At 37.4% G+C, this 21,878-nt stretch overlaps 1 non-coding gene across 1 annotated transcript; it reads left to right on the top strand.

Annotated features, from left to right (window-relative positions):
- The first annotated feature begins 13,294 nt into the window (after positions 1-13,294).
- Positions 13,295-13,402, top strand: LOC130948082 (small nucleolar RNA R71). The gene has a single exon (XR_009072924.1). It is a non-coding gene; the product is annotated as a small nucleolar RNA R71 (small nucleolar RNA).
- Positions 13,403-21,878: the final 8,476 nt, after the last annotated feature.

Below are 21,878 nucleotides of genomic sequence, written 5' to 3' on the forward strand. Positions count from 1 at the left end.
CTGTTTTTTATTCTATTTTGCTTTTTCAATTGTTTTGTGACTTCACATGATCATCAACCTACAGAAAACATGAAATAACAATGGAAAATAGATAAAATTGGGTTGCCTCCCAACAAGCACTTCTTTAATGTTAGTAGCTTGACAGTGGGCTCTCATGGAGCCTCACAGATACTCAGATCATGATTGGGGCCTTTCAACACCAAACTTAGAGTTTGGTTGTGGCCTCTCAACACCAAACTTGGAGTTTGGTTGTGGCCTCCCAACACCAAACTTAGAGTTTGAATGTGGGGGTTTTGTTTGACTCTGTATTGAGAGAAGCTTTTCATGCTTTCTCTCCATGGTGGTAGAAGGAGAACCTTGAGTCTTATAGTTTACAATGTCTGCAAGCCACGGAGCTTCCTGAATAACAAATAATTGCTCATCCGTAAAGGTTTCAGAGATCTCAGTAGGAGGGAGGGATGCTCCTGCTACTGGTTCTATCTAGGACAGGTGATCAGCTACTTGATTCTCTGTCCCCTTTCTGTCTCTTATTTCTATATCAAACTCTTGCAGAAGCAACACCCATCTTATGAGCCTGGGTTTTGAATCCTGCTTTGTGAGTAAATATTTAAGAGCAGCATGGTCAGTGTACACAATCACTTTTGATCCTACTAAATAAGATCTGAACTTGTCAATGGCATAAACCACCGCAAGTAACTCCTTTTCTGTGGTTGTGTAGTTCTTCTGTGCATCATTTAGAATACGACTGCCATAATAAATGACATGTAGTTGCTTGTTGTGCCTCTGTCCCAATACTGCACCAATGGCATGGTCACTGGCATCACACATTAGTTCGAATGGCAGTGTCCAGTTTGGTGCAGAGGTAACTGGTGCTGTGACCAGCTTAGCTTTCAGAAGGTCAAACGCCTGCAGACACTCCGTATCAAAGATAAATGGCGTGTCTGCAGCTAGCAAATTACTCAGAGGTTTTGCAATTTTTGAAAAATCCTTTATAAACCTTCTGTAGAATCCGGCGTGCCCCAGAAAGCTTCTGATTGCCTTAACATTGGTAGGTGGTGGTAATTTTTCAATTACTTCAACTTTAGCTTGATCCACCTCTATTCCCTTGTTTGAAATTTTATGCCCAAGGACAATCCCTTCAGTCACCATAAAGTGACATTTTTCCCAGTTTAAAACTAGGTTGGTCTCTTGGCATTTTTCAGAACAAGTGCTAGATGGTTAAGGCAGGAGCTGAATGAGTCTCCAAATACTGAAAAGTCATCCATGAAGACTTCCAGGAATTTCTCTACCATATCTGAGAAGATAGAAAGCATGCACCTCTGAAAGATTGCAGGTGCATTACACAGACCAAAAGGCATCCTTCTGTAGGCAAACACTCCTGAAGGACATGTGAATGCTGTTTTCTCTTGGTCCTGAGGATCTACTGCAATTTGGTTGTAACCTGAATAGCCATCCAAAAAGCAATAATATTCATGACATGCTAGTCTCTCTAGCATCTGGTCTATGAATGGTAAAGGAAAATGATCATTCCTGGTGGCTGTATTGAGCCTTCTATAGTCAATACACATACGCCACCCTGTAACTGTTCTTGTAGGAACCAATTCATTCTTTTCATTATGAACCACTGTCATGCCTCCCTTCTTGGGGACAACGTGGACAGGGCTCACCCAGGGGCTATAAGAAATAGGATAAATAATCCCAGCCTCTAGTAACTTAGTGACCTCTTTTTGCACCACCTCCTTCATGGCTGGATTTAGCCGCCTTTGTGGTTGAACCACTGGCTTAGCATCATCCTCCAATAGGATCTTGTGCATGCATCTTGCTGGACTAATGCCCTTAAGATCACTTATGGACCATCCAAGAGCTGTCTTGTGTGTCCTCAGCACCTAAATTAGTGCTTTCTCTTCCTGTGGATTTAAAGCAGAGCTTATGATCACCGGAAAAGTGTCACCTTCTCCCAGAAATGTATATTTCAGGGATGGTGGTAGTGGTTTGAGCTCGGGTTTAGGAGGTTTATCCTCTTCCTGAGGAATTTTCAGAGGTTCTTTTATTTCCTCTGGTTCCTCCAAATCAGGTTGAACATCTTTAAAGATATCCTCTAGTTCTGATTCGAGACTCTCAGTCATATTGATCTCTTCCACCAAGGAGTCAATAATATCAATGCTCATGCAGTCATTTGATGTGTCTGGATGCTGCATAGCTTTGACAACATTTAACTTGAACTCATCCTCATTGACTCTCAGGGTTACTTCCCCTTTTTGGACATCAATGAGAGTTCGTCCAGTTGCTAGGAAGGGTCTTCCTAGAATGAGGGTTGCACTCTTGTGCTCCTCCATTTCCAGCACCACAAAGTCAGTCGAAAAGGCGAATGGCCCAACCTTGACAATCATGTCCTCAATTATGCCTGATGGGTATTTAATGGAGCCATCAGCAAGTTGAAGACATATCCGGGTTGGTTTGACCTCTTCAATCAAGCCGAGCTTTCTGATAGTGGATGCAAGGATTAGGTTGATACTTGCCCCAAGGTCACGTAGAGCTGTCTTGGTACAAGCACCTTCTAATGTGCATGGTATCAGAAAGCTTCCTAGATCTTTAAGCTTCTCTGGTAAGCTTTTTAGAAAGATTGCACTGCATTCTTCAGTGAGAAAAACTTTTTCAATTTCTCTCCAATCCTTCTTATGACTTAAGATCTCTTTCATGAACTTAGCATAAGAGGGTATTTGCTCAAGTGCCTCTGCAAATGGAATTTTTATCTCGAGAGTCCTGAGATAATCTGTAAAGCGGGCAAATTGTTAATCATGTTCCGCTTGGTGGAGTTTCTGAGGATAAGGCATCTTGGCTTTATATTCTTCAACCTTAGTTGCTGCAGGTTTATTCCCTATAGAGGTGGTTGGAGAAGCCTTCTTAGAGGGGTTACTATCAGCACTTGCAGGTGTCTGATCCCTTTGTAGCGTTTAAACGCCAGGATTGGGTGCTTTTTGGGCATTTAACGCCAGATTGCAACCCTTTTCTGGCGTTTGAACGCTAGATTTGGCTATTCATTGGGCGTTTAACACCACTTTCTTACGCTTTTCTGGCGTTTGAACACCAGAATCATTCCTCTCTGGGCTGTTACTATCCTCAGAGGAATTTTGGGCAGTGGGTTGGTCATCCTTTGTCAGTTGTTCCTTTCTTGGCTTTCTGCTGCTTTGAGTTGAAACATTCAATGTCTTCCCACTCCTTAATTGAATAGCTTGGCATTCTTTTGTTATCTGTTTAGATAGCTGCTGTTTTGTCTGATCCAGCTGTGATTCTATATTCTTGTTAGCAATTTTAGTTTCTTGGAGCATCTCTTTAAATTCTGCTAACTGTTTTGTCATCAGGAGTAATTGTTGATTAAGCTCAACAACCTGTTCTTGAGGATTAGGATCAGTAGTTACTGCCATGGCTTCTTCTTTTGTAGAGGGCTCACTGCTAGAGTACAAATGTTGATTTCTAGCAACAGTATCTATGAGTTCTTGGGCCTCTTCAATCGTCTTTCTCATGTGTATAGATCCACCAGCTGAGTAGTCTAAAGACATCTGAGCTTTTTCTGTAAGCCCATAGTAGAAGATGTCTAACTGTACCCACTCAAAACATTTCAGAGGGGCATTTCCTTAGCATACCTCTGTACCTCTCCCAGGCATTATAAAGGGATTCATTATCCTCTTGTTTAAAGCCTTGGATGTCCAGCCTCAGCTGTGTCATCCTTTTTGGAGGGTAAAATTGATTCAGGAATTTGTCTGATAATTATCTCCATGTTTTTATACTTGCTGTGGGTTGGTTATTCAACCACTTCTTAGCTTGATTTTTTACAGCAAATGGAAACAGTAATAATCTATAGAAATCCTGATCCACCTCTTTATCACGTACTGTGTCAGCAATTTGTAAGAATTGTGCCAGAAACTCAGTAGGTTCTTCCTGTGGAAGACCGGAATACTGGCAATTTTGCTGCACCATGATAATGAGTTGAGGATTTAGCTCAAAGCTGCTTGCTTTAAAGGGAGGTATACAGATGCTACTCCCATATGCAGCTATAATGGGGTTAGCATATGACCCCAGAGTCCTTCTGGATTGCTCAATTCCACTTAGGTCCATGATGGAGAAAAGGAGATGATATAGGTTGCAAGTAGATTATATATATATATTTTTTTAATTAAAAGTGACCGAAAATAATAAACTAAAATAAATGAAAAAGAAAATAAAATAAAATTTCGAAAACTGAAAGAAAATAAAATCAAAGCAAATTGAAAACTAAATTAATTAATTAATTAAAAAGATTTTAAAATTAGCAATTAAAAAGATATGATTGAAAATTATTTTTTTTAAAAGATATGATTAAAAAGATATGATTGAAGAAATTAAAAAGATTTGATTTTTGAAAAAGATTTGAAAAGATCAATTTTTGAAATTAGAATTTTGACTTGACTAAAAAAAAGATATGATTTTGAAAATTAGTGCAAAATTTTTAAGATTTAAAGGAAAACACAAGGAAGACACCAAACTTAGAATTTTTAAAGATCAAGAAAGGACTAAGAACATGCAAATTCGAAAAATTAAAAGAAAACAAAAGCATGCAATTGACACCAAACTTAAAATATGAAACTAAACTCAAATAAAAGACTCTAAACCAACAAAAATAAAATATTCCTAATCTAAGCAACAAGATAAACCGTCAGTTGTCCAAACTCGAACAATCCCCGGCAACGGCGCCAAAAACTTGGTGCACGAAATTGCAATCACACTTTTGCAATCCCGCACAACTAACCAGCAAGTGCACTGGGTCGTCCAAGTAATACCTTACGTGAGTTAGGGTCGATCCCACGGAGACTGTCGGCTTGAAGTAAGCTATGGTTATCTTGTAACTCTTAGTCAGGATATCGATAATTCTCAGGTTTAATTGTGAAAAGTAGAAAAACATGAAATAAATACTTGTTTTGCAGTAATGGAGAACAGGTTGAGGTTTTGGAGATGCTCTATCTTCTAAATCTCTGCTTTCCTACTGTCTTCTTCTTCATACACGCAAGGCTCCTTCCATGGCAAGCTGTATGTAGGGTTTCACCGTTGTCAATGGCTACCTCCCATCCTCTCAGTGAAAATGTTCAACGCGCTCTGTCACAGCACGGCTATTCATCTGTCGGTTCTCGATCATGTCGGAATAGAATCCAGTGATTCTTTTGCGTCTATCACTAACGCCCCACAATCACGAGTTTAAAGCTCGTCACAGTCATTCAATCCCTGAATCCTACTCAGAATACCACAAACAAGGTTTAGACCTTACGGATTCTCAAGAATGGCCGCCAATATATTCTAGCTTATACCACGAAGATTCTGGCTAAAGAATCCAAGAGATATCCACTCAATCTAAAGTAGAACGGAGGTGGTTGTCAGGCACACGTTCATAGGTGAGAATGATGATGAGTGTCACGGATCATCACATTCATCAAGTTGAGGAGCAAGTGATATCTTAGAATGGAAACAAGCGTTTTTGAATGAAAAACAGTAGTAATTGCATTAATCCGTCAAGACACAGTAGAGCTCCTCACCCCCAACCATGGGGTTTAGAGACTCATGCCGTAGAAGGTACAATATGAAACGTGTAAAGTGTCATGAGGTAAAGATACAATGTCAAAAGATCCTATTTATAGTGAACTAGTAACCTAGGATATACAGAAATGAGTAAATGACGTAAAAATCCACTTCCAGGGTCCACTTGGTGTGTGCTTGGGCTAAGAATTGAACCTTTCATGTGTAGAGATTTTCCTGGAGTTAAACGCCAGCTTTTGTGCCAATTTGGGCGTTTAACTCCAACTTTTGTGCCAGTTCCGGCGTTAAACGCCGGAAATTCTGAAGCTGATTTGAAACGCCGGTTTGGGCCATCAATTCTTGGGCAAAATATGAACTATTATATATTGCTGAAAAGCCCAGGATGTCTACTTTCCAATTCAATTGAGAGCGCGCTAATTGGGCTACTGTAGCTCCAGAAAATCCACTTCGAGTGCAGGGAGGTCAGAATCCAACAGCATCTGCAGTCCTTTTTCAGCCTCTGAATCAGATTTTTGCTCAGGTCTCTCAATTTCAGCCAGAAAATACCTAAAATCATAGAAAAACACACAAACTCATAGTAAAGTCCAGAAATGTGATTTTAATTAAAAACTAATAAAAACTAACTAAAACATACTAAAAATATACTAAAAACAATGCCAAAAAGCGTATAAATTATCCGCTCATCAGTACCCTGCTCAACTTAATTTAACAGATATCAAGAAAGAAATGGTAGTTAGAAATTTTGTCCCTTGCTTATCATTGCATATTCATTTTTTATTGCCTTTTCTATGTGCCTCCTGTTTAGTTTTCACTTCTGGTTTAAGATTATCTGCATAACTAGGTGGAAAGATTTAGCCACTTCCATTTCTAGTCAACATAACTGGAGTTTGGTAGTCTTCCTATGTCAGTCCATGTCTAGTCTGTAGTTTTTCTAGTGCCATCGTGGTATTTACTGAGAGAGGTGGTGTGGATTTATGTTGTAGTTAACTTGACTGACATGTATAATTATATTTCAACTATAATTATATTTGGTAAATACTGCAGCGATCGGAACCTGGAATGAGGCTAAAAGAACTAGAAGCTTTATTACAAGACGCCCAACAGTCTCCGATTGATGTGAATAGCGGCCATGGATCAACTCATTTTCCGAACTTAGATATGGTATGTCCTTATCTATTCCTTGTTCCATAATTTTTTACTTGCATTAACACTAATTGCTATGGCTGAAAATGTTTGTTGGCTTTATTAACACCGAAGTTGAATTGCTATGGCTGAAATTTGTTTGTGCAATTCTGGTTGTTGTTTCTCTGATTTTGTGCACTTGGTACATATGAATTTGTCCCTATATCTAATTTAAGTGTGAAAGTCTGGTTAATTGGTGCATGAAAAATGCTATAGGGACATATCAGGATTGTGTTAAAGGAAATGGAAGAAAGAAACACCTGCAGATTTTCATGGTTTGGAATGAAACAAGATAATACATAATTCCTTGAATTCACCTCTTTTGCCGTGACCATGTTATTTTTTTTACTATATGCTTTCTTGGTTTACTATGTCTACGTGTTCCATTTAATTTTTATAATTATGAATGTCATTATAAATATTTTTTTAACTACTTTTCTATAGAATTATGCAGGGTAACAATGAAGATTAAGCAATGAAGATTAAGCTGACTATTATTGTGGTTTATTGGCTAAGATAGAGTGTTATTTAGAATCTTTACATGTATGGTTGGCTAATGACTTTTATTAGAAGATACTTTTATTGGCTAAGTGATATTATGGTTTTGATATGGCTATGCTTACTTTAGTGTGAGATGTATGAATTTTTACAGTTAACTTCATTCTAGTACTTTTGGATCAATATTATAAATATATTTTGGTTAGAGATTATTTTTTATTATTTAAAGAAATTATTTAGTATAATTATATATTTATTTTTATTTTGTAATATTCAACTCATTTAAATAAAAATGCAGAATTATTATACATGTAATTATATTGACTATTATGTTGTATTATAATTATTATATATATATATATATATATATATATATATATATATATATATATAATATATATATATATATATATATATATATATATATAGAAAAAATGAGACCTAAGGCTACACTTATATATAGTAGCTATAGTATACACAAAAAAATGAGACCTAAGGCTACACTTATATACAATAGCTATAGTATACTAAAAAAAGAGGAACCTAAGGCTACGCTTATAAAAAGTAGCTATGGTATACAATGTGGCTGCGCTTTATAGGTGATGCAGTAGCGTTGAAAAGCATAGCCTATTCTGGAAAAATGAAAGCTGAAAAGCGTAGCCTTTGGTCCTGGATAGCATCACTTGAAAAGCGCACCCTATTCCCAAACGCCAAAAGTGTAGCCTTTGGTGCAGAAAAGCGTAGCCTTTGAGAATAGGCAACGGCCAAATAGGAATCACCCCAAAAAGCGTAGCCGTAGCCCAAAAAGCGTAACCGTAGCCTAAGGCATCATTTTTTTCACTTTTGGCTACACTTTTTAAGTGTACCTGAATGGGTGTTTTTCTTGTAGTAAACGCCAGAAACAAGTTGCAAAGCAGAGTCAAACGCTAGAAACAAGTTACAAACTGGCGTTCAACTCCAAGGAAGACCTCTACATGTGAAAGCTTCAATGCTCAGCCCAAGCACACACCAAATGGGCCCGGAAGTGGATTTCTGCATCATTTACTCATTTCTGTACCCCTAGTAACTAGTCTAGTATAAATAGGACTTTTTACTATTGTATTTTCATCTTTGGATCTTGGCATCTATCTTTGATCAGTTTATGTGATCTTAGACATTGGGGGCTGGCCTCACGGCTATGCCTGAACCTTTATCACTTATGTATTTTTAACGGTGGAGTTTTTACACACCATAGATTAAGGTTGTGGAGCTCTGCTGTTCCTCGAGTATTAATGCAAATTACTACTGGTTTCTATTCAATTCATGCTTATTCTTATTCTAAGATATTCATTCGCACTTCAACCTGATGAATGTGATGATCCGTGACACTCATCACTATTCTCACTTATGAACGCGTGCCTGACAAACACTTTTGTTCTACCTGCGAAAGCTAGAGTGTGTGTATCTCTTGGATTCCTGGTCCACGACGCATGGTTGCCTCTCCTGACAACAGAGCCTTCCATTCCATGAGATCAGAATCTTCGTGGTTTAAGCTAGAATCCATTGGCAGCATTCTTGAGATCCGGAAAGTCTAAACCTTGTCTGTGGTATTCCGAGTAGGATCTGGGATCAGATGACTGTGACGAGCTTCAAACTCGCGACTGTAGGGCGTGGTGACAGACGCAAAAGGATAGTAAATCCTATTCCTACATGATCGAGAACCAACAGCTGATTAGCCATGCGGGAAACCGTAGAGGACCTTTTTCACTGAGAGGATGGGAAGTAGCCATTGACAACGGTGACGCCCTACATACAGCTTGCCATAGAAAGGAGTATGAAGGATTGGATGAAGGCAGTAGGAAAGCAGAGATTCAAGAGGGATAAAGCATCTCCATACACTTATCTGAAATTCCCACCAATGATTTACATAAGTATCTATCTTTATTTTACTTTTATTTAAATTTTAATTATCAAAACTCCATAACCATTTGAATCTGCCTGACTGAGATTTACAAGATGACCATAGCTTACTTCAAGCCGACAATCTCCGTGGGATCGACCCTTACTCACGTAAGGTTTATTACTTGGATGACCTAGTGCACTTGCTGGTTAGTTGTGCGAAGTTGTAAAAAAGAGTGATATTACAATTGTGCGTACTAAGTTGTTGGCACCATTGAAGATCATAATTTCGTGAACCAGTTACGCTTTGAGTGCCAGGGCCTCCAAACAGCACGACCATGCCTTCTTCAAAGGACCATAACTTGAGCTACAGATGTCCGATTGATGCGCTTCTAGTTACGTTGGAAAGCTGATATTCAGAGCTTTCCAATAGTATATAGAAATCCATGTTTGGCATGAAATTGAAGCACAAGTGAAAGGCATCTTTAAGGCCCAAAAACTAACCAAGCAAGTGCTCACACCAAGGCTCGAAGAGGGTAACCACTTAGCGCTCAACCAAAGACCCAGCGCTCAAATGTATAGCGCTACATTCACTAAGTCACCTTTATCGTGACTTTCACACTTGGGAGGCCATCCTATGCACTAAGTAGCGCTCAAAAATTGAGCGTAGCGCTCACTTAGTGAACGCTTGGAGCTAGCCAAGGATGGGAGGCAACACATGGCATGTGAAGCGCTACGTTCACAATCCTAACTGAGCGCTCCACTGGAAGCATGCCCCAACCCATTTTTGAACAAATGCCTCCTGACCCATGCCACTTGGACCAAGCCATCTGGATCCATTCTTCTTCAAATCCAAAGCAAGCAAAGCCCATGGACATCACTCAAAGGCACAAGAAACAATTAGATTAAGAATTTCATTTTAATTGTAATTTGTTTTCAATTTCAATTTCATTTTTATTTTGTAAAAATCCTATAAAAAGGCATCAGTTTCATTTTCAAAAAGAGGGGAGGCTGGCTCTAATAGAGAGTAGTAGGAGTAGGAGTAGAATAAAGAGCTCTTGTAAACACTTTTAATTTTCTGCACTTTCATTGAATTCAATTTCACTTATGCACTTTCAATCTCCACAATTCTCTTCTACAATTTCTTTTTTTGCACTTTTACATTTTGCTTGAGCTGAGCTTGTTTTCTATGCAATTTAAATTCTCTGCCTCCTTGCTAATTTTCCTTTCTGAAATTTTACATGAGTTTGCTGTGAGCTTGATTTACATTTCTAAGCAATTTAAATTTCCCTGCACCTTAATCCCCTTTTCTATTGATGCAATTTACTTTCCTTGTCATTTAAGATTCTATCACTTGCTCTAAGCTTTCATTTACCGCCTCTTTAATTTTCAACACCCAATCCCCTTTACATTTACTGCAATTTACATTTCTTGTCATCTAAGCTTCTGCAATTTACATTCTGCGACCCGGTACACTTGCCGGTGAGTTTTGTGTGGAAATCTTAATTTTCCCTCATCAGTGGAAGCAATTGCCTTCCCTTTCCTCTTTCTAGAGGTTTCTCCTGCCTTAGGTGCCATTAATGGTTATGGAAAAATAAAAAGCAGAGCTTTTTTCCACACCAAACTTAAAAGGTTTACTCGTCCTCGAGCAAAAGAAGAAAGAAGGCAGTAGAAGAAAAAGAAATTGAGGAGATGGAAGTGTATTAGTGGTTCGGCTAAGGGGGGAAGAAGTGTTTGTGATGTGTGAAATTGAGGGTGGTAAGGAGGGGTATTTATAAGGTAAGGGAGGGGAGGGAATCTGTGTGGAAAGAGGTGGGTTTGGGAGGGAAATGTTTTGAATTTGAATGGTGAGGTAGATGGGATTTTATGAGGGATTTTTGGGGAAGAGTCGATGGATGTGAGTGGTGGAGAGATTATGGGGAAGAGGGTAGGATTTGATAGGTGAATGGTGTTTGGTGAAGAGTGTTATGGAAAGGTGTGAAGAGGAGAGAGAGTGAGTTAGGGTAGGTGGAGATCCTGTGGGGTCCACAGATCTTGAGGTGTCAAGAATTTCTCATCCCTGCACCTTTCTAGCGTTTAAACGCCCTCTATGTGCCATTTCTGGCGTTAAACGCCAGGCTGATGCTCCTTTCTGGTGTTAAACGCCAATCTGGCTGCCAATTCTGGCGTTTAACTCCCAGGATGCTGCCAGACTGGGCGTTAAACGCCCATTCTGCTACCCCAGACACCAAACACCCTTTTCTGGTGTTAAACGCTAGTCTGGCTGCCAATTCTGGCGTTTAACACCCAGAATGCTGCCATTTTGGGCATTAAATGCCCATTTCGCTATCCTTACTGGCATTAAGCTCGTCCTCAAGGATGTGCTATGTTTTATGCTGTTTTTTATTCTGCTTTAATTATGCAGCTATTTTTGTGACTCTATATGATCATCAACCTAAAGAAATCATAGACTAACACTATAAAATAAAATGAGAAAGTAATTAATATAGATAAATAAGGTTGGTTGTCTCCCAATAAGCGCTTCTTTAATGTCAATAGCTTGACAGGAAGCTCTTACAGAGCTTCACAGGTGCTTAGAGCATGATTGTGGCCTCCCGACACCAAACTTAGAATTTGAATGTGGTGGCTCTGCTTGACTCTGTATGGAGAGAATATGATGAAGCTTTTCATGTTTCTTCTCCATGTTTACAGAAAAAGATCCTTGAGCCTTAAACACAAAGCAATCCTCATTCAATTGAAGAACTAGCTCTCCTCTGTCCACATCAATCACAACCCTTGTTGTGGCTAGGAAGGGTCTTCCAAGGATGATGGATTCATCTTCCTCCTTTTCGGTGTCTAGGATTATGAAGTTAGTAGGGATGTAGAGGCCTTCAACCTTCACTAAGACATCCTCTACAAGGCCATAAGCCTTTTTCATTGATTTTTCTACCATCTCTGGTGAGATTCTTGCAACTTTTACCTCAAAGATTCCTAGTTTCTCCATTACAGAGAGTGGCCTGAGGTTTATACCTGATCACAAGTCACACAGAGCCTTCTCAAAGGTCATGGTGCTTATAGTACAAGGTATTAAGAACCTTCCGGAATCCAGTTTCTTCTGAGGAATTTTCAACTAAACCAAGGTATTCAGTTCATTAATGAGGAATGGAGGTTCATCCTCCCAAGTCTCATTACCAAATAACTTGGCATTCAGCTTCATGATTGCTCCTAGATACCGAGCAACTTGCTCTTCAATAATATCTTCATCTTCTTCAGAGGAAGAATACTCATCAGAGCTCATGAATGACAATAGTAAGTTCAGTGGAATCTCTATGGTCTTTGTATGAGCCTCAGACCCCATTAGGGAACTTCTTAGTGGTCAGTGGACGTTTAGTGAGGTCTTCATCACTGGAGATCACTGCCTCTTCCTCCTCTGTAGGTTCGGCCATTTTGGTTATCTTGATGGCCTTACACTCTTTCTTTGGATTTTTTTCTGTATTGCTTGGGAGAGTACTAGGAGGAGTTTCAGTAACTCTTTTGCTCAGCTGACCCACTTATGCCTCTAAATTTCTGATAGAGGACCTTGTCTCAGTCATAAAACTGAGAGTGGCCTTAGATAGATTAGAGACTATGTTTGCTACAGAATTCTCTGTCTGTTGCTGAGAATATGATGGAAAAGGCTTGCTATTGCCAAATCTTTTTCTCCCACCATTATTATTATTAAAGCCTTGTTGAGGCTTCTGTTGATCCTTCCATGAGAAATTTGGATGATTCCTCCATGAAGGATTATAGGTGTTTCCATAGGGTTTTCCCAGGTAATTCACCTCTTCCATTGCTGGATTCTCTGGGTCATAAGCTTCTCCTTCAGAGGAGGCTTCTTTAGTACTGCCAGATGCAGCTTGCAATCCAGTCAGATTTGAGAAATCATATTGACTTGTTGAGTCAATATCTTGTTCTGAGCCAATATGGCATTCAGAGTATCAATTTCAGGAACACCTTTCTTCTGAGTCATCCCATTATTCACAGGATTTATTTCAGAAGTGTACATGAACTGGTTATTTCCAACCATCTCAATCAGTTCCTGAGCTTCTGTAGGTGTTTTCAGATGAAGTAATCAACCAGCAGAATGGTCCAATGACATCTTGGATAATTCAGACAGACCATCATAGAATATGCATATGATGCTCCATTCTGGAAGCATGTGAGAAGGACACCTTTTGCTTAATTGCTTGTATCTTTCCCAAGCTTCATAGAGAGATTCACCTTCCTTCTATTTGAAGGTTTGGACTTCCACTCTAAGCTTGCTCATCTTCTGAGGTGGAAAGGATTTGGTCAAGAAAGCATTGACCAACTTATCCCAAGAGTTCATGCTTTCTCTAGGTTGTGAGTCCAACCATATCCTAGCTCTGTCTCTTACAGCAAAGGGGAAAATCATAAGTCTGTAGACCTCGGGATCAATCCCATTGGTCTTAACAGTGTCATAGATCTACAAGAACTCAGCTAAGAACTGATGAGGATGTTTCGATGGAAGTCCATAAAACTTGCAATTATGCTGCATTAGAAAAACTAATTGAGGCTTAAGCTCAAAGTTGTACGCTCCAATGATAGGAATTGAAATGCTTCTTCCATAGAAGTTGAAAGTTGGTGCAGTATAGTCACCAAGCATCTTCCATGCATCTCTGGCATTGTTGTTGGGTTCGGCTGCCATGTCTACTTCTTTTTCGAAATTTTTTGTAAGGTCCTCTCCAGAGTGTTGTGCTTTAGCTTCTCTTAGCTTCCGCTTCAGAGTCCTTTCAGGTTCAAGATTAGCTTCAACAAGGATGTTTTTATCCCTGTTTCTGCTCATATGAAAAAGAAGAGAACAAAGGGAGTAGTGGAATCCTCTATGTCACAGTATAGAGATTCATTGAGGTGTCAGAAGAAAAGAAAAATAGTGGAATGAGGTAGAGAGAGAATAAGAATAATTCAAACACAGAGGGAGAGAGAGGGTTCGAATTATAAGTAGAAGAGAAGTGTTAGCAAATAAATATAACGAGATGAGAGAGAGTGTTCGAAAATTAAAACTAAAACAATTAGTTAATTAAAAAATTTTTTGAAAAAGTTGGTTAGTGAAATTCGAAAATTGGAGGTGGAAAAGTGGTTAGGAGGTTTTGAAAAAGATAAGAAATAATAATTAGTTGGAAAAGATTTGAAAATATTTTTGAAAAGATAAGAAGTTAGAAAAATATTTTGAAATGAAAATTTTAAAAAAATATGATTGAAATTTATTTTGAAAAAAGAGTTAAAAAGATTTAATTTTTAAAATTAAAGTTGATTACTTGACTAACAATAAACTAAAAGATATGATTCTAAAATTTCAAAGATTGAACCTTTCTTAACAAGAAAGTAATAAACTTGAAATTTTTGAATCAAAACATTAATTGTTAGCAAGGATTTTCGAAAATATGAAATAAGGTTAAGAAAAAGATTTTTGAAAAATTAGTTTGAAAATTTTCAAAAAACATAAAAAAAAATTGAAAGTTGAACATTAAAAATATGTTTGATGCAAAAAGTTATGAATTAAAACATGAAAATTTGAGAAAATTCGAATTGGAAACAAAATTACCTCCCTTGTGTCATCCTGGCATTAAACACCCAGAATGCTATCCATTCTGGCATTTAACGCCCACTTGGCTGCCTCTATGGGCGTTTAACGCCTAGCCAGATACCCTGGCTGGCGTTAAATGCCAGGAATCCTTCTTTACTGGGCGTTTTTCTAAACGCCCAGAATGCTGTCATTTCTGGCGTTAAACGCCCAAAATGCTACCCATTCTGGCGTTTAACGCCCAGAATGATACCTTTACTGGCATTAAACGCCCAAAATGATAGCCATTCTGGCGTTTAACGCCCAAAGTGCCTCTTTACTGGCGTTTTAACACCAGTGAGCTGTTTTTCTCTGTAATTCCTCTGCTTTATGTTCTATATTTTTTATTTATTTTTAATTTGAAATTTTGACTTGACTAACAAGAAACAACTAAATTTTAAAAATTTTTTACCACGTCAACTAAAAATTTCAAAAATTATGAGAAGAAAAGGGAGAAGATAATTTTTTTTTACTTTTTGATTTTGAATAAGGAGAGAGAAAAACAACAAAATGAAACAAAACATAAAATTTTAAGATCAAAACAAATAATGCATGCAAGAACACTTTGAATGTCAAGATGAACACTAAGAACACTTTGAAGATCATCATGAACATCAAGAACATATTTTTAAAAAATTTTTAAGAAAAAAAGACATGCAAGACTCCAAACTTAAAAATTTTTAATGTTTAGACACTATGAATTTGAAAATGCACAAGAAAAACAAGAAAAGACACAAAATAAGAAAATTTAAAGATCAAACAAGGAAAATCATCAAGAACAACTTGAAGATCAAAGAAGAACACAATGCATGAATTTTCGAAATTCAAGAAGAATTAAAACCTACAATTGACACCAAACTTAAAATTTGACACTAGACTCAAACAAGAAAAATGATTACCCAATCTAAGCAACAAGATGAACCGTCAGTTGTCCAAACTCGAACAATCTCCAGCAACGGCGCCAAAAACTTGGTGCACAAAATTGCAATCACACTTTTACAACTCCACACAACTAACCAGCAAGTGCACTGGGTCGTCCAAGTAATAAAACCTTACGCGAGTAAGGGTCGATCCCACAGAGATTGTCGGCTTGTAGCAAGCTATGGTCATCTTGTAAATCTTAGTCAGGAGGATTCAAATGGTTATGAGGTTTTGATAATTAAAAGATTAATAAAACATAAAATGCAATAAGGATACTTATGTAATCCATTAGTGGGAATTTCAGATAAGCGTTTGGAGATGCTTTGTTGCTTCTGAACCTCTGCTTTCCTATTGTCTTTATCCAATCATGCATGCTCCCTTCCATGGCAAGCTGTATGTTGGTGGATCACCGTTGTCAATGGCTACCATCCGTCCTCTCAGTGAAAATGATCTAGGTGCATTTCCGCACGGCTAATCATCTGCCGGTTCTCACTTGTATCAAAATAGGATCTCTCTATCCACAACTAGAAAATGGATTAATACAGACAGATTTACAGACAGATTTAGTCTTTATTACAGACGGATTTTTGGTTACCGACGAAATTACCGACGGATTTTGTCCCTTTGTAAAAGCCCCGTCGAAAATTATTTACTGACGGATTTTTTTCCGTCAGAAAATTACAGACGGATTTTTACCAGTTACCGACGGATTTTCCCTCTGTAAATTCACCCTCCATTTCCTGAAGGCGACGAACTTATAGACGGATTTTCTGTTTGTAATTACAGACGGATTTTTAGACGGATTTTCTGCCTGTAATTACAGACGGATTTTTCAACGGATTTTCCGCCTGTAATTACAGACGGATTTTCAGACGGATTTTCCGCCTGTAGTTACAGACGGATTTTCAGACGGATTTTTCGCCTGTAATTACAGACGGATTTTCCGACAGATTTTCCGTCTGTAATTTAAACTTTGGAAAATCATGATTATAGACAGAAAATCCGTATGTAAATCCGTCTGTAAGGTAAAATAGAATTTTTTTTACTTTTTCTAATTACAAAATAAACTTGTTTTCAAACAAAATAAATATAAATTTAATACAAATTTTTATCTAATTTATATTCGAATATTTATAATATTTCAAAAAATAAACAAATTCATCGTATTATCAAACTAAAAGAAAAGTACTATAAACAAGCAAGTAAATATAATTCAAAATATAAACAAAATGTATTGATCATCACCTATAATTCCTAGTATATTGTTCAACCATGCTAAAACTATCAGCTATAGTCTTCAGTGTCATCTTCATCCTCAACATCATCATAGTCCTCATCCGAAGACATTGAGAGTGGCGGTGGTGGCAGTTGTAGTGGAACTGCTTTAGAACTATTTGACGCTCTAACCTTCTCATAATAGCTAACATAAGCCTCATTCCATTTCTTTTGTTTCAGCTTTTCCTTCTTGGCCTTTCCAATTGCCCGTTCCAACTTTTCTAACTTCTTTTGAGTCTTTTCCAAAGGAGCCAAGCGTGTATCTAACAACTTACTAATACGCTCATCTGTTTATTGAGTAACACGCTGAAAAAGATCTTCATTGAGATTATGAATCTGTTCTCGCAAATCAGGAACAGAATTTTGATTTCTTGGTGCTTTTCCAGATACAGAATTGGCAGAAGTGGTTCCAGACTTGATAGAGTTAGAAAAGAATGACCCTTTTCCGTAAACTCGATTCTTCTTTTTCCCACCACACATTTCCTCCCAAATCAAATCTTCATCAATTGGTTGTAGCTCCATTCCTTGTGCTTGAGCCTCGGCATGTTGGGCCTGAAATTCTGCTAACTTTTTTATAAACTTCTCCCGTTGCACAATGGTTATATCAATTATATTATTATTATTAAGACAAATAGCCATGCATATCACAGTGCAGCAAATATATATATATAGAACATAACAGATTATTCAACAATTTTGATTATTCAACAAATCAAGCCTAACCAACATACAATTTTGATTATTCAACAAATCAAGCCTAACCAACATAACAGATTGGTGAGTTTCCTGTCAATTTCACTGAACCATGCACTACCACTGTCATATTCTTGATTATTCCCCCAAAAGCTGATGGATGAATCACGCATACATTACTTGCTCACATTGAATGATGACAACAAAAACCAAAAACCACATAGCAGCAATTATTATTACCTAATATACTACAAATTAATTAACTAGTACACTGTTAGTACTTACCATATACACATAACTAATAATTCATACTTATTATTAAATAAATAGAAAGAGCAAAATGGAACAAGAAAGGAAAGAAGATAAAGGCACTATAAAAAGAAAGGAAAACATGACCAGGTAAGTATAAATTAGGTAATTAGCTTCTCTGTTGTGACCTAATTAAATTAAGCAATTGTGAGAGGGAAGTATAAACCGTGGAAAACATGACCAGAAAAACAAAAGGGCATATAAATATTCAAGTGGCAGCAAGTCATTAATTTAACATCTATGTTATATCTCACATGAGTGTCTTGAGAGCACTTGTCCACCCATTTAGACTTGTCACTTTTAAGTGTGTGGGTTTCTTTGAAGACCTCCTCGTGGGTTGGTGTACGGCCCAACTGCTTCTTCTGTTCCATATAAAATACAAAATAAGAAAAAATTTACATAAATAGATGTCTATTAAATAAGATCTAAAGCCACTTAAATTATGTTACCATCCTCTCTATAATTGAGCTCACTGGAATAGAACCACCGCAATGGACAGAACCACCTAAGAGTGACGCTCGATTCTCTCTTGCTTATTTCCTTATATTTTTTCATTTCTCATCTGTTTCCCAATACCTTTCTAACACCTTTTTGTAAGTAGGAATTAGCCATTCGTGGGTTGTATCCACACCCTCACGGATATCTGACATCATTTGGCTAAATCGCTTACTTGTCCTATACTTGAAAGCCCTCCAGAAAAACTCATCATCATCATCATCAATAAGAAAGTGGCTCTGCACATACTCATCAAGTTGCTACTTATAAGATTCAAATCACATGAACAATATTCAATCCAAAATAATTTTATTCAATCCAACACTTTTACCTTCCACTCCTTAAATTTAGATGCAGTCATATGTATTATTGGCCATTTAGATGATAAGACTATGGTTAGAATAAGACGAATTCTAGGTGGTTTAATTACAGGACTAAAGACCTCGGTAAAATCTATTCCCTTAATTTGATGGTTTCCTAAAGCTACTAACCTGGCCTTATATCAGAGGACAGAACCATTTAGACTTTGCTTAATAGCAAACACCCCTTTTGAGCCAATTACAAGAGAGTTAGATGGTGTAGGAACCAATTGCCATGTGTGATTCTTATCCAAGGCATCAATTTCAGCTTGCATTGCAGCTTTCTAGTGAGGAAGTTCAATGGCTTGCTTAGCAAAAGAGGGTACAGTTTGAAGAAAGTTAGGATCTGAATGAGTATTAGGAGTAGTAAAAGAAGAAGAGTAATAAGAGTGATTCCTTTCATTTGGGATCTGAAGGTTTGGGAAATCCACTAGAAGTACCATTGGTATTAGGAGTAGTAAAAGAAGAATAGTGATTAGTATTGCTTGCTGAAAGAGTAATAAGAGGAATAGGTAATGCAATATGTAAAAATTGTGTAGAAGAGTAATAAGAGAAATAGGTAATACAGTATGGGAAATCCACTAGAAGCTGCTATTTTAATTATGGAGAGATCCAAATTTTACCTTGTTTTTCCATCGGGAACCAATCTTTCTTTTGTGACACTATTAGGAACCGATGCAGTCTCTGATGGAGGAGATGTACTAGAGCTTCCAAGTGTCTCTGAATCAACTAATAGATTGGAATTGCGAAGCGGAGGAGGAATCGAAATTGGAGGAGGGGGTGGAGGAGGGGGACCCATACATCCTGGAGTAGGCTAACTTGGTGGAGGAAGACCCGTGTAGCCTGGATTAGGTACCATCAAATACGGTTGCTGGCTAAGTGATCCTGACTGAAAATCTGGCACAACCGAAGTCCCAAAAGAGGTGGAGGTGGTTGAAATAGCGGCTGCGGCAGTGGTGCGAGAACTTCTATGACCCTTGACACCTTTACCCTTGACCCGAGGAGCCATGACCTACATATATATTAAAGGACTATTATCACACTAATAAATTCTTATTACTATGATGCATATATGTGCAGAATAAGCAAAAAAATATAATACAATTGACATTTGCAAAATGAAAGACCAAAATGTCATGATCATGTTTCTACGGTTTAATAAACTAAAATTGGTTCATCTTAATAATCACCTAATATGACTTGGATATGCGTTGCATATAAAAAATAATATAAAAAAGCACAATGTAGATGCACCGGCTCACCTATATTCTCTTCTGTGTGAAGAACAAACTATCTGCAGAATATAAGTAAAAATATTAAGCATAGAGAGGGTGCAGAGCATAGATACACTTGTTTAGAGAGGCTGCAGAAAGAAAAAAGAGAATCAAGCAAACCCACTTCATAATTGATCAGCAATCTACTAATCTGCTGCTTATCAAGTTAGACAGATTTTTTTTTTGCAGGCCTATAGTGTGTAAAATATTCTATTTTCCCATCAAAAATGTAAACATAATCATTTTGATAAGATATCATAAGTCAGAAATAAGAATATTCTGTTCCATTAATGGATTTTAAATTAGCCATGGAAAAATCCAGAACTGGGATTAGAGTAATTAAGATTAGGAAGAGGATTAATAACTGGGGTAGTGAGTAAAGGATGCAGAAGAAATTGTTTTTTTAGAGAGCACGCGGGGCACATAGGGAGTGAGAGAGTGAGAAAAGGGGCTCACCTTATTCGTTCACTGCTACCCTTTTACCTTCCCAATGAATTTCCTAATGAGAGAGTGAGAGAGTGAGAGATTCAATCTTCAAACCAAACTGTAAGAAAGAGATTAAAAACAATAAGAAAGAATATGAAGCTTCCTAAATTTCAGAAAAGGGACAAGAAAAAAATTCCAGTGGTGCTTTAGACATGTCAGCTTAATGAGTGTGGGACAGAGTTATGCTTTAAATATATTGAATTTTTAAGACAACTAGATTAAGTTACATGACAACTAAGACATACAAATTAAGAACAATATATGTAAAGAACAATATATATAAGCTAAAACAATACAAGCTAAAAATGATTACCCTATTAAAAATCAATATCATCATCAAAGTCTGCAACATCATCATCTTCATTTTTATTAGCCCCAGAACTAGAGCCGATGGACAATTCGACAATGCGGTCTTCTCCAAATGGAGACTTAAGACTGATAGGAAGCTCGGTGTCAGAAATCCTAGAAGGATTGCTCTCATCCGCTTGATAAGCTACATCATTCTCTTCCTCATCCTCCTCTACATGTACATGATTGATTTCAATTTGACCTCTTGGTTTAGTGTTTACAACAACACGCCACATAGACTTGCAATTTCCAGGATAAGGTAAGAAGTAAACTTGTTTAGCTTTTTGGGTGACAATGAAAGGATCATAGTGGCGATATCTTTTACTATGGTTGACTTCAGTTATTTTGTAGTCATTATGAATACGTGTTCCATTTGGACGACTTGGATCATACCATTGACATTTGAATAAAACAACTCGATTATAGTCACTACCAGTGTATTCAAGCTCGAGTATATCTTCTAATACTTCAAACCAATCACTTTCCCCGCTGCCTATATCACCTTTAACAAACACACCGATGTTATCGGTTTTTTTCCTTTTGACCTTGCAAGGGTATGAAATGTATATCCATTTACTTTATAAATTGGATAACTTGTTGCTTTGTTTGAAAGACCCCAAGAAAGTGATTGCAAACCAGGATCAACAATTTCATTACATTGATTTTGAACCTAGTTAGAAACATGCAACAAATTATTTAATATAAGTGATACATGATGCAAATCTTTAGTTAGAAACCTTTACAATAAATGATACGAATTTATGCACTTACATATGATGCAAACCAAGGGGGAAATCGGTCATCGCTTTCTCCAGGACAAGTTTCTTTCGAAAACTTTGATGAAAGTAGGACTAGAGTTTATAAGCTATGGGATTCGTTAGTAGAACAAGTGTAATTAACTGTTTAATAAAAGATTTGGGCACTTACATATAGAAAGGGCTAACTTTGCTTTCATTCAGTAGAATATGCAAATGAGCTGCGGCCTTGTCTCATTCA

The sequence above is a fragment of the Arachis stenosperma genome, chromosome 1 (genome assembly GCF_014773155.1).
Source record: "Arachis stenosperma cultivar V10309 chromosome 1, arast.V10309.gnm1.PFL2, whole genome shotgun sequence".
NCBI classification, from domain to species: domain Eukaryota; kingdom Viridiplantae; phylum Streptophyta; class Magnoliopsida; order Fabales; family Fabaceae; genus Arachis; species Arachis stenosperma.